Raw genomic sequence first — 12481 nt, 5'->3', positions numbered from 1 at the left:
CAGTTGCTGACATCTTAATCTTGGATTTCCCAGCTCCCAGAACTGTGAGCCAATAAATTTCTGGTCTTTCTAAATTACCTGATCTGTGATGATCTGTCATGGTAGCACTGGGCCAGCAAGATTCCTCCAGGAATGTAAACTAGGATAGATGTAAAACATACAGATTCAAGGCTCATGGGTGGCTACCTTTTGCCCTGCAGTCTAGAGAGAGAAGAGACACAGCTGTGAGAAAGAAAGAGGCTTTCAGAGAAACAGAATTGAGAGTCAGAGAGAGAGGGGTGAGGGATCCTGGTGGCTTCCACTCTTTGGTTTCAGTCCTGCTTGAGATGTAGCTGTATGTCTACCCATGGGTCCCAAGGAACACCAGTTCCTGAATTTTTATGCCATTTCCCCTTTTAACTTAAGTTAGCTTAAGTTAATCTCTTTTGTTTGTATTCAAAAAGTACACATGGTCAAGAATTATTCTGTGACTGTGCCCAGAGAGTCGGCTGAGGCCTAGTTGGGGAGAATATTTGACAACTGGGTAATAGAGTCACATCATTAAGCTCCCATAAGATCAGACCTAGAACCCTAAACTTTATTTATATTTATTTTATTAGCAATTAATCTTCCAGCTTAGAAATCCCTTGTGGACAGAGACTTTCTATTTTACCTTTGAACTCTTTACAAAGATCATTCACTCATTCAGTAAATATTCATTGAGTGTCTGTTATGTACTAGGCATATCATAATTTAAAAATATAATGGCAATAATAATAATTTAAATTACTATTTTGAAGTACCTACTTGAAATACATTATGTTATTTAATCCTTACAATACCCTGAAAATTAAATATCATTGACCCAATTGTTAGGTAAGAAAACTGGAGCTTAGAAAAGACAATTAACTGGCTCAAAGTTGTAGGTAGTAAACTGTTGAACAAGGATTCATAACAGAGTTACCTGACTCCAAATATCATATGCATAGAAGGAATAAACTCCAATTTCACTGGCTTTTTTTTTTTTTAATAGTTTCAAGATATTTGGGTGATGGAATGTTTATACAACCTGTAGACCTAATGTTAGCAATCCTGTAAATCCAAGCAGTGGAAGAACTTGCCTTTGTAGAATGAGTCATTGAATTTGCTATATGACAGAAAGTCTGGCTGTTAAAAGGAAATATGATGAAATGTCTCACTCATCATTCATGTGGACAAGTTCTGAGGACTGCACTGAGGTTCTTTGTAGTGTGATGCAAGAAAAATAAGGAGTTTGCAAAATAGCTTGTGTATGCCAGCTAAAACAGGTTAAGTCAATGTTCAACCATACTTTATTTAAAAATTTATAAGTTAAAAATACAGTGCTTTCTCCCTAACATGATAAAGGAAAACATACTTCTGGAATCTTCAAGAAAAAAATAATGAATTCTAAATAACATCCAAGGTTGTAATAAATAGTGAAACATTAACTGCATCCCCATCAAAATTGGTACAAAACAAAGATGCTTGCTTTCATCACTCTTACTTAATGTTTTGGAAGTTCTGTCGTTTTATCCTCTTATCTTTGAGCTTCCCGATGTTTTATTTTAGTCATATTCTTATCACAGTTTTCCATAAAATAAGCACTCATGGAAAGGTGTTTTTTTTTTTTGCTTGTTTTATATATATTTTTCCTGCTATACTGAGTTCTTGGTTCTTCTTTGGTATGCTGTGTTATTTCTTTTTTTTTTTTTTTGTTTTTCTGTAGTATACCAGGCTGATTCTAGCTTGCTTGTGTTGAATGTGAGCAGGTCTTCCCAGACCTTCAGCTTGCTCTGATACAATGAGGATGAACTCTCCATGACTCCCACCCCTGATATTTGCTTGTGTCACCTCCAACCTATGGGCACAGGGTGAAAGCTAAAACCGTGCTTTCTATTCAGTTTTCTGAGACTGAGAGCAGAGAAGCAGACCTCTTCTGGGGTTGTGTGTGGCCTTTGTTGGGTAACCTGGGTTTTACTCTCCCTTCTGAAATGATGTTAAATGTCTGATACTACAAATCAATCCATCTCGTTGGCCATATCTTGTTCCTGTGGTAGAATACCCCTGGATTTCTGATAGTGCCCTGTAAACCATCAGATCTTCTACTGAGATTTCGAGGTACACTAGCCTGTATTCTGACAAGTTTTTCCTTGACTTTTCCTTAGGGTGCTTACTTACCTCTTTTTTTTTATTTCAGCTTATTATGGGGGTACAAAAGTTTAGGTTATGTATATTGCCCATGCCTCCCCCTACCCCCCACCCCGAGTCAGAGCTTCAAGTGTGCCCATTCCCCAGACAGTGCGCATCACACTTATTATGTAGGTATACACCCATCCCCTCCCCACCTCCCACATCTGTCTGACACCCAATTGGTGTTATTCCCAAATGTGCACTTAGGTGATGATCAGGGAAACCAATTTGCTGGTGAGTACATGTGGTGCTTACTTACCTCTTGAGTCTGCTTTTCCCCAGGTTGAGGAGAACTCTCAGGAATTGTCCAATCCTCTGCTTTCCTCAGTAGTCTCTGTGGGTGGGAGGTTACAGTGGGATTAGAAGCCTCGCCATGCTCTGTCAGGATCTTTTCTTCTTCAATAGCCGAGTTTTGAAGTTTATGACTTGTCATTATACCCCTTTTCTTATTTTGTTGCTCCTGGTGAATTTTCAGGGGTGTTAATGATTTTCTTTTGTGATCCTCATCTGAAAGAGCAAACAAATGAGACTATATAAGAATTATTTTTTTTTTTTTTGAGACAGAATCTCACTCTGTCACCCTGGGTAGAGTGCAGTGGCATCATCATAGCTCACTGCAACCCCAAACTCCTGGCCTCAAGCAATCCCCATGCATCAGTCTCCCCCAGTCCTTTATTTATTGAGACTTGTTTTATGGCCACTTATGGTATACCTTAGTGAATGTTTCTGTTTATTTGAGAAAATGTATTTTCTGCTGTTTTTGGATGGAATGTTCTATAAATGTCAATAGGTCAAGTTGGTTGACAGTGTTGTTTAAGTGTTCTATATCCTCATTGATTTTCTACTTGTTCTTTCAATTATTGAGAGGGTAGTGAAAACTCCAATTATGATTGTGAATTGATCTATTTCTCTAACAGGTATTGCTTCGTTTCCATCAGATTTTGCTTCATAACAGTTTTGAAACTGTTATGAAATGCATGTAGTGGTTTCAGTACATTCCCGCTCACAAGAAATAATTATGCAAATCTTTTCTTGACTCTGTATTCAGAGATACCATGTTGTAGTTTAAAATTGGCCATGATGGAAGTATTTATACCTGAAAATATTTCAAATCAGAGCTTTTTATTCTGGGTGAGTCAGTTGTTACATATTTATTAGCACATCATTGTGTATAGACATTTAGGATTGTTATGTCTTTTGAATAAACTTAGCTCTTCATCACTAAGAAATATCCCTCTTAATCCCTGTTAAAATTCATTGCTATGAGGTCCAACGTTATATTAATTTGGCCATTTGATTTTCTTATTATATTGACATTTGCATGCTGTATTGCTCTCCATGCTTTTAAGTTTTATACTTCTTTCTTCATTTTATTTAAAATGAGCTTCTGATACACAGCATATTGTTGATTGTTTCTTATTTATCCAATCTGATGATCTCTGCCTTTTATTTCAGTATTTGGCTCATTTATAGTTAATGGAATTATTCGTATGGCTAGGATTAAATCCACCATCCTGCTATTTATTTTTACTTGTCTCATATGTTTTTTTTGTTTATTATTTCTTCTTTTTCTGCATTTTTGTGGATAAATGAGTATATTTTTGTATTCATTGTATTTTCATTACTGGCTTATTAACTAAACCTCTTTGTTTTGGTTTTCTTTGTTGCTTTATGGTTTATAAAATGCATTTCAAAATGTATAAGACTATGTTTTAACTAATATTATACATTTTGTACATGATGTATAGACTTTACAACAGTGTTCTTCCATTTCCCACCTCTCATTGTGTAATTGCAGTCACATATTTTATTTCTACATACATTATAAATCATACAAGATGCTATTATTATTTTTGCTTTACATAGTGAATTGTCTTCTTTAAAAATTAAAATATATGAACAAATCCTTTTTATACTTACCTGCGTGTTTACTATTTCCAGTGCTCTTTTTTCCTTCAAGTTTCCATCAAGTTCTTATCATTTCCTCTGAGGTCTTGTTCCTTTTATCTGAAGAGCTTTCTTAACACATCTGATGGTGCAGTTCTGCTGGCAATGAATTTTCTCTTTGTTTAACTGAAAAAATCTTCATTTTGCCTTCATATTTGAACTATATTTTCTCTTGGTATAGAATTCTGGGCTTACGGTGTTTTTCTTTCAACATTTAAAGGCTTCATTCTGTTTGTGTAGTTTCTGATGACAAGTCTGATGTTATTCTTAACTTGGTTTTTCTGTACACAAGTGCTGTTTGTTTCTAGATGCTTTTAAGATTAAGTCTTTATTAAGAATGTACAGCAATTTTATTATAATGTGCCTTGCTGTGATTTTCCTTAAATCTATCCTGCTTGGGGTTCATTAGGTTCTTGGATCTGGAGGTGTATATTTTTCATCAAATCTGAAAAATTAGGGCCATTATTTCTTCAAATTCAATTTTTAGCTGGGCATGGTGGCATGCACCTGTAGTCCCAGCTACTTGGGAGGCTGAGACAGAAGGTTCTCTTGAGCCTAAGGGTTTGAAGCAGCAGTGAGCTTTGATTGCTCCATTGCTTATTGTTGAGTGTTGGATTTTTGTTGTATTTTCTTAAAGAATGTCAGCTTTTTAAAATCCAGTATGCAGTTAAATTACTTGTGGATTAGTCTTCAAGGGAGAGTGTAAAGTAACCTATACTATAGAGCTAATTTAGCCCCAACATAAAGCCTGAATCTTCTGGAGTCTCTACGAAAAGCCCGGTGCGTTCAATAAGGCCTCTCTACTCTGGTGAGGATTTGAACAATTCCTGGTGCTTTATGAGCTCTGTGAATTTTTTGGCCTATAAACTTCTAGTAATTATTCTTTCTCTGGAGGTTATTCTTTGATTGATCTTGTGGAGTTTCACCCTACCATCTACAGGGAATAGAAGGAATTATTGTAAACTTGGATTACATAATATACTTGTTAAAAACTTGGGGTCATATACAGTGTTTGCCCTGCCTTTTCAAATGAATTGAATGTTTTTCTATGTCACAAAATACCATTTGCAAATATGATTTTTTCAAGTATGATTTTTCTGTGTATGCATAATATTCCATCATACGGATGTCACAGTGATTTATGTGGATGATGTTTATATCTAGAAATGAAGCCTGGCGGATGTGTATATAGGTGGGACAAAATGCCTGGCTGCTTTGGAGAATGGTGTCAAGACCCAAATAACTTGGAAATCTCTGGACTGGTCGGCTCAGTATTAATCACAGCTGGGAAATGGATATGGGGCTTCCCCTCACACACGCTCACACCCGGTTTGAGATGGCAGCAGCGGCGGGGACTCCAGACTCCTCCCCTGAGGACAGTGGGGGTCGGTGGCTCCGCTGGCGGGAACCTCAGGGAAGGCGAGGATGAGGACGGAGACGTCAAGGATAACTGGGATGACGACGATGACGGAAAAAAACAAGAGGAAGCAGAAGTAAAATCAGAAGTAAAAATTTTAGAAAAGAAAGAAATAGCAAAGAAGATAAAAGAGAAAGAATGGAAACAGAAGAAAGGGCAAGAAGAAATTAAAAAGAGATTAGAATAACCTGAAGAACCTAAAGTGCCAACACCAGAAGAACAATTAGCAGCTAAACTGCGGCTAACGAAATTACAGGAAGAGTCAGACCTTGAATTAGCAAAGGAAACCTTTGGTGTTAACACAGTTTATGGAATAGATGCTATGAACCCATCTTCAGGAGATGACTTCACAGAATTTGGAAAGTTACTAAAAGATAAAATTACACATACGAAAAGCCACTATAGTGTGCCAGTTTTTTGGAAGTCTTAATTCGAGATGTTTGTATTTCATTGGAAATTGATGACTTGAAAAAGATTACCAATTTATTGACTGTGCTTTGCCGTGAAAAACAGAAGCAAGAAAAACAAAGCAAAGCCAAAAAGAAGAAGAAGGTGTGGTTCCTGGAGGAGGATTAAAGGCCACCGTGAAAGACGATCTGGCAGATTATGGTGGTTACGATGGAGGATATGTGCAAGACTATGAAGACTTCATGTGACATTTTATCTTCTGGTGTCTTCTTTATGTTGCCCACAATCCCTTCAACGTGTAGCACAATTTCCTTTCCTTTCAGTTCTGCCAAATGCTACAATCAGAAATGTAGTATCTTTTGTGCTGGTTATTTAACCCCTTGACACTTAGGTGCTAATGTGTAAAATGAGGGAACTTGAATCTTGCGGCCAACCAGTTAAAATTGGGAAACGCAGTTGCTACTGAATCATAGTTCAAAACAAAACAAACCTAATAGTGTTGTCATTGTTGCTATCTGATTCTGTAGCAGCAGTCACTAAATTGGAAACAAAAGGTTGTGACATCATAAAAAATTGTGTAATATTTACCAGCACCACTCGGTAATACAGCCTTAACCATACCTTCTTGAACTACTTCATAACTTGTCAAGAAAAGCAGTTTGCAGCAAGGGCATGTGGTGTGCACCTAGTGTCAAAATTAATTTGTCTTAACATTGAATGTGAGGATATTAAAAATATATTGTGAAGAAGACTGCCTGTCTCAGAGTGAAAATACTGTGGCTGAAAAGCACTAGTTTGATAAAAATTAAATGACCAAAACCCTCCAATGCTGAAGCTGAAGAAGGTAAACCTCTCCATTGTTGCATTACAAGTCGTGGAATCTCTTGAGTGCATAGACTGTCTAGTTTTTATTTATCAGACTATTTCTACTGATGGAGTGCTTCAGATAGGGGAGGGAAACTCTTCACCTGTTTTTATTTGTCTGACCTAAGTGTCTGAGAAACAGATCTCCTTTGTTCTCCTAAGTTGCAATGGGACAAATTTAACGGGGATTTTGGCATTTCCTTTCTTTTATAAAACATGCTCAGTAAAGTGTACCAGTTAACTACAGTTTGTAAATTGTTATGTTAACAATTATGACATCTGCAATGTTTATAAACCAATTAATTTAATAAAGTCACTATTGTGAGGACTTAAGAAAAAGAAAATGGATATGGGGAGAATGCCTCATAGATTCATAAATATGTTTGAGTGATATTATTAACAGAGTAAATTTTATAAAATTCAAGCCTACAAAAACTCAACTTCTTTTTATAACTTAAGCTCATAGAAAACTTCCTTAATATTCCACTGTTACACACACACGTCTGTTAACTGACTGAGGTTTGGCAAAGGCAAATCAGTGTAAGGGGTTGAAGCAGCAGCTTCAGATTCACACATTCCTTTTGACTTATTGGAAGCAAGATATTATCTGGTTCATAGTCTTTCTTACTTGGCAGACGCATTCACTTTAGTAAATATGAATACATTAAAATCTGAACCTTAAAGACAAAGGTCTTACTGTCTTCCTTATTCACGATGAATTCATAGCCACAAAATAAAAAGCATGAATTCTGGTATTCAGATGAAGAAAAGATTCAATTGAGTTGCTTTCCCACCCTGGAAAACTTTCTCTTAGAAAATAATTTCATGATGGATGATTCCATGAGGAATGAAACAATGCTGTATCCTTGCTGTAAATGCTGTAATGTCTGCATGCCAAACTGCTTTCAATGAGTGTTTTCTCTGGAGGCTGGAAATTGTGACAGAGTCTAGGGCCAAGGCATTACCATCTCCTCTGTCTTCAGTAATGAAGAGGAGTACTGAGTGAAACTCTGGTGTAAGAGAGATTTCGGGTATTTCCAAGTGATAACCTGATCAGGTATTAGATAAAAATGATTTCCCAGATATAACAAAAGAAATTACCATTGTACCCCATATTTTCCTACTATAGTGCAGTCCCACAAAAAATGCACATGTATTGAGAGAGATCTGTTTAAAACAGGTAACGAATTACAACTCTCACAGTGAACATGAGAACTGAGATGTAAATCTGTCGTTTCTCTTGCTATCATCCAGTTGTCTTTCTTGGACAAGAGCTTCTCACCAGGCTGGGTATTATCTATTGTGTCATTGTGTAAAGATACCCGTTTTTCATTCAATATAGCTGCTGATGCCGGCCGACTTCTTTGTGTATACCCAAAATTCTCAAAAAGAATTGGCAAGAGTAATTTTAATTGACTTGACTACTAAAGTCAATGCCTTAAGCATTGTGACAGAGACCAATGGGACTCACTGATGTTTGCATGTTTCTCTACATCTCCCAGCCTCCCTTGCAGTTAGGGCGGCCCTGTGAGTAGGCCTGGCCAGTGGAATGTGAGCAGAGTGATGGGTGTCCAAGGTGCTTTCCCACACACTGCCTTTTACTGTCACAGTGAGAGTGGAGGCAAATGATGATAGATGGTGGCAAGTTGCAGGGTGAAAGGAGCCTATGCCTCTGAGCCACCCTTTGGAGGAGAGCCTCCTAGGAAGCTCCCCAATCTACGTTACATTATCACACGACCAAGACATAAACCTTTATTTTGTTAAGCTTTATTGTATTATCAAATTTTGGGGTCATTTATTACTTGCTGCTAGCACTTTTTATCTTTTAGAACCCAACTTCCCACCTCTACTGTCAGTCTCAGTAAAGACTCACACTCAACATGCCATCCATGTTTTCTCAAGACAAAGCACAGCAAGTTCCTGGATGCCATTCTGGAAATAAACATTTAACTGTCAAAGAATATATCTGGTATCAAGTTTTTTTTGTTAAACTCTCAGTTTCAACTTTCTCGTAAATGATAAGAGGATTTATTCTGCTAAAAAGTGATCTTTAAAATATTTTATGCATGGTAACTATGTGAGATGATAGATATGTTAATTTGCTTCACTATAGTAACTTTTTATGTTCTATATGTATCTCACGGCATCATGTTGTATACCTTGAATATACACAATAAAATTTATTTTAAAAGTTAAAAAGTACTTTATTTTAAAACTATTAATCTTATTGTGGTGATATAATATAATAACATTTCTGCTTCTTGATTTATATAATGAAATTAAATATATGTATTTACTATGTTCTGAAATGAGTACTGTGACTTTCAGGTGCCTCCCTGGTAGATACATTTGAGAAACTTTGTATTCTTCCCAGGACTAGAAGTCATATACAATAACCAGATGACCTTAAAATGTAAAAGAGTGATATTGTTTTCATCCATCCATTCAACAAAGGTATTGAGCATCTACTGTTACCCAGGAACTGAACTGGGCACAGAAAAGAACTGTGTTGTTCAATTTAGCAGCCGCTAGCCACATGTCACTATTTAAATTTAAATTAATTTAAATGAAAAGTCAGTTAGCCACACTAACCACATTTCAAGTGCTTGATAGCTATCTTATTGGACAACACAGAAGAACATTTTCATCATCCAGAAAGTTCTACTGGACAGCACTTATCTAAAAGGAAGATAGACATATAAACTCATATATTCTCTTTAACTTAATAACTGTTTCCATAAAAAATTATAAAATATGATATAGGAGTTAAGAAAGCAGGATGCTTTAGGCTGCCAGAGAGGTCAGGAAGTCTTTGCATTGGAGACGATGTTTGAACTAAGTTTTAAAAGATGAAAAGGAATTTGCAAGGAAAGATATTCCATTTACAGTGAAGAGCAGATGCAAAGTCAAAAAAACATAATCAAATTGACAAGGCAAGGTGAGAAGTTTAGTGGACTAGTGTACTAGAGAGAACAATAGATAAGAGAAAAGCCCAGAGATGAGGTTGAGTGTGGAAAGAGCCAAGCAAAGAGGTGACTGGCAGGGTAGAAAGTGTCTGGACTTTGACATTCTATGATGGGAAGCCAACAAAGAACTTTTGAACAGGAGCATAATATAATCAGACTGACATTGTGTTAAGGTCACCAGCTGGCATTATTGATGTTGAAAGACCAGATTGAACCCTATCTTTTTTGGGCCCAGCAAGTGAAGCCAAAGCAGTGATAATTGGGTTGACGAGGAAAGACTTAATTCTAGAGATATTTCTATAATATAGTTATAAAGTTATATAAAACAATAAACAATTTTTGCTGTCTAAGTCAATTGGAATGTTGGTATGAGCGAGGTGAAAGGAGAGTATGAATGTATTGATATGAGATAAGGGTAGGGGACTTAGTCTCTACTCACAGAGAATACAGGATTTGGTACACATCTCTACCCTATCAGACTGAGGCTGTGCTCTTGACAAAGTCGTGTGTATATCAGTCCACTCAGGAAAATCTTCTGTGACCTCCCTAACATTTGGATAATCGAAATTACAGGAAGAGTCCTTCCTCCTAGGAAGTCCATTTCATTACAGGTGCTCTTTGATGTTACCTCTGTCTTGAGAATTAGTACTTTTTAATGCATTTATTTTGTCATATTAGATTTCCATGCTATACTCTGAGTTATCTTAACATAGGGATAACTATAGGATGAGAGACAATGTTATGAATAGTTGAGGGTGAGTTACTCAATTTATTAATATGTGACTATGAGCCTTATAAAAATGTGTTCTAAGACTGGTGAATGCCTGTTGGTGATGAGCTTTCATGAGGCGATCACAACTGCTAAAAGTCTGGTTCCCCAATTATGATGATATCTCTGATTCACTTTTCAATCTGTCCAAGTAAATGTTCAGGTTAATTATGGTTTCTTAGAAAGGAGCAGCAAGTATATATGGCAGAGTCAGTTGGCCAGATTAACCAGACATACCACTTCCCTTTGTTATCTTATCAGTCTGGCTTCCTCCTTAATTGGGTAAACATCCTTTTCTTATCTGTGTTTTCCCTCTAAATCAGCATTTTTCTAATGATTTCCTGTTTCTGAGCAAAATCTTCCAGATTAAACATGAAATCAAGCAAGAGAAATTAGTAAGGCCAGCCATGGTGAGAGAATTTGAAGTCCTAGAATTTGTCTGGACTATGGACAGTTCAAGAATTAGAAGAGGGTGGCACATCCAGGCCCTCAGTCTGCTATCCCTTACCTCCCCACAGGGCTATCTGTAGGAATAGGAGACACCAACAGACCAAAACCTCTCCATGAAAGTTGCTACTTATAACCTGGTGGAAAAACATCATTTAACCTCCTCTTCTCAAATAGAAAAAGAATTAAGATGAGAAATAAGCATTTCTCATTTAAGAATGTCAGGCAGGGCTGGGTGCCTTGGCTAACACCTGTAATCCAGGCCCTTTGGGAGACTGAGGTGGGAGGGAGGCCAGGAGTTCAAGGCCAGCCTGGGCAACACAGCAAGACCTCTTTTCTACAAAAAAATAATAAAAAAATTAAAAATGAGCCAGGAGTGGTGGCTTGTACTTGTAGCCCCAGCTACTCAGAAGGCTGAAACAGGAGGATCACTTGAGCCCAGGAGTTTGAGGTTGCGGTGAGCTATGATGATGCCACTGCATGCTAGCCCAGGCAACAGAGCCCTATCTCAAAAAAAAAAAAAAAAAAAAGGAATAAAAAAGGAATGTCAGGCAGTTTCTAATTAGCATAGTGCTTAGCTCCAAGATTGAAGGTTAAAAAATGCTTCAAAATGAATACATTCTTCTACCTCCTTTATACCATTGGTAATTTTTTCCTGAGCCACTGAAAGCTTTATCAGGGAAAGAGTTGTCTTCTAGTGATCATAAATTTGATAACTGTCTTAGTTCATTTTGTGCTACTATAGCAGAATACCTGAGACTGGGTAATTTATAAAAAAAATAAATTTATTTCTCACAGTACTTGTGGCTAGGAAATCCAAGATTAAGGTGCTGGCATCTGGTGAGGGTCTAGTTTCTGCCTCCAAGATGGTGCCTTGAACATTGCATCCTCCAGAGGGGGTGGGAAGGGGGGAAGCTGTGTCCTCATATGGCAGAAGAACAGAAGAGAGGAAACCCACTCCTACAAGCCCTTTTTATAATGGCATTAAACAATTCATTAGGGCAGAGCCCTCATGACCTAAACACCTCCCAGAAGGCCCTACCCTCCAACACTGCTGCATTGGGGATTAAGTTTCCAACACATGGATTTTGGGGGATACATTCAAACAACAGCAATAGCTTACTTTTAGCTTTCTTTTTTCTTTTGATATGCCAAATGTCTTTTTCTTTTTTGTTTTGAATGTTTTTATTACATTGTTCGTATTATTATATGTCATAAATCAGGGTCTAGTAGGAAAACTGATGATGAATTTAAACTTTATTCGTTGATGTAAAATATAAAGCAGTAAGTTTACTAATCTTTTTTAAAGGTTGCATTATGTTAGAGTTTTTAAAAGCTCAATCTGTCATGGAGTTAAGAGGAACCCTTTGCTTGGACACCTTCTTATATCAGTAGAAATAAAAGTGATTCTGGCAGTTTTTCTGATTATTAAGCACAATGGAAAATCTTTGTTTAAATTGGTTTTGACTAGAG

General features: G+C 36.9%; 1 pseudogene; it reads left to right on the top strand.

The window, feature by feature from the left end:
• The first annotated feature begins 5339 nt into the window (after positions 1-5339).
• LOC138385753 (eukaryotic translation initiation factor 3 subunit J-like) lies at positions 5340-6299 on the top strand (annotated as a pseudogene).
• The last annotated feature ends 6182 nt before the right edge of the window (positions 6300-12481 follow it).

Source organism: Eulemur rufifrons, chromosome 7, assembly GCF_041146395.1.
Source record: "Eulemur rufifrons isolate Redbay chromosome 7, OSU_ERuf_1, whole genome shotgun sequence".
In the NCBI taxonomy this organism is placed as follows: Eukaryota; Metazoa; Chordata; class Mammalia; order Primates; family Lemuridae; genus Eulemur; species Eulemur rufifrons.
Note: the sequence above shows the minus strand (reverse complement) of the source record. Positions and strands in the feature narration are given on the sequence as shown.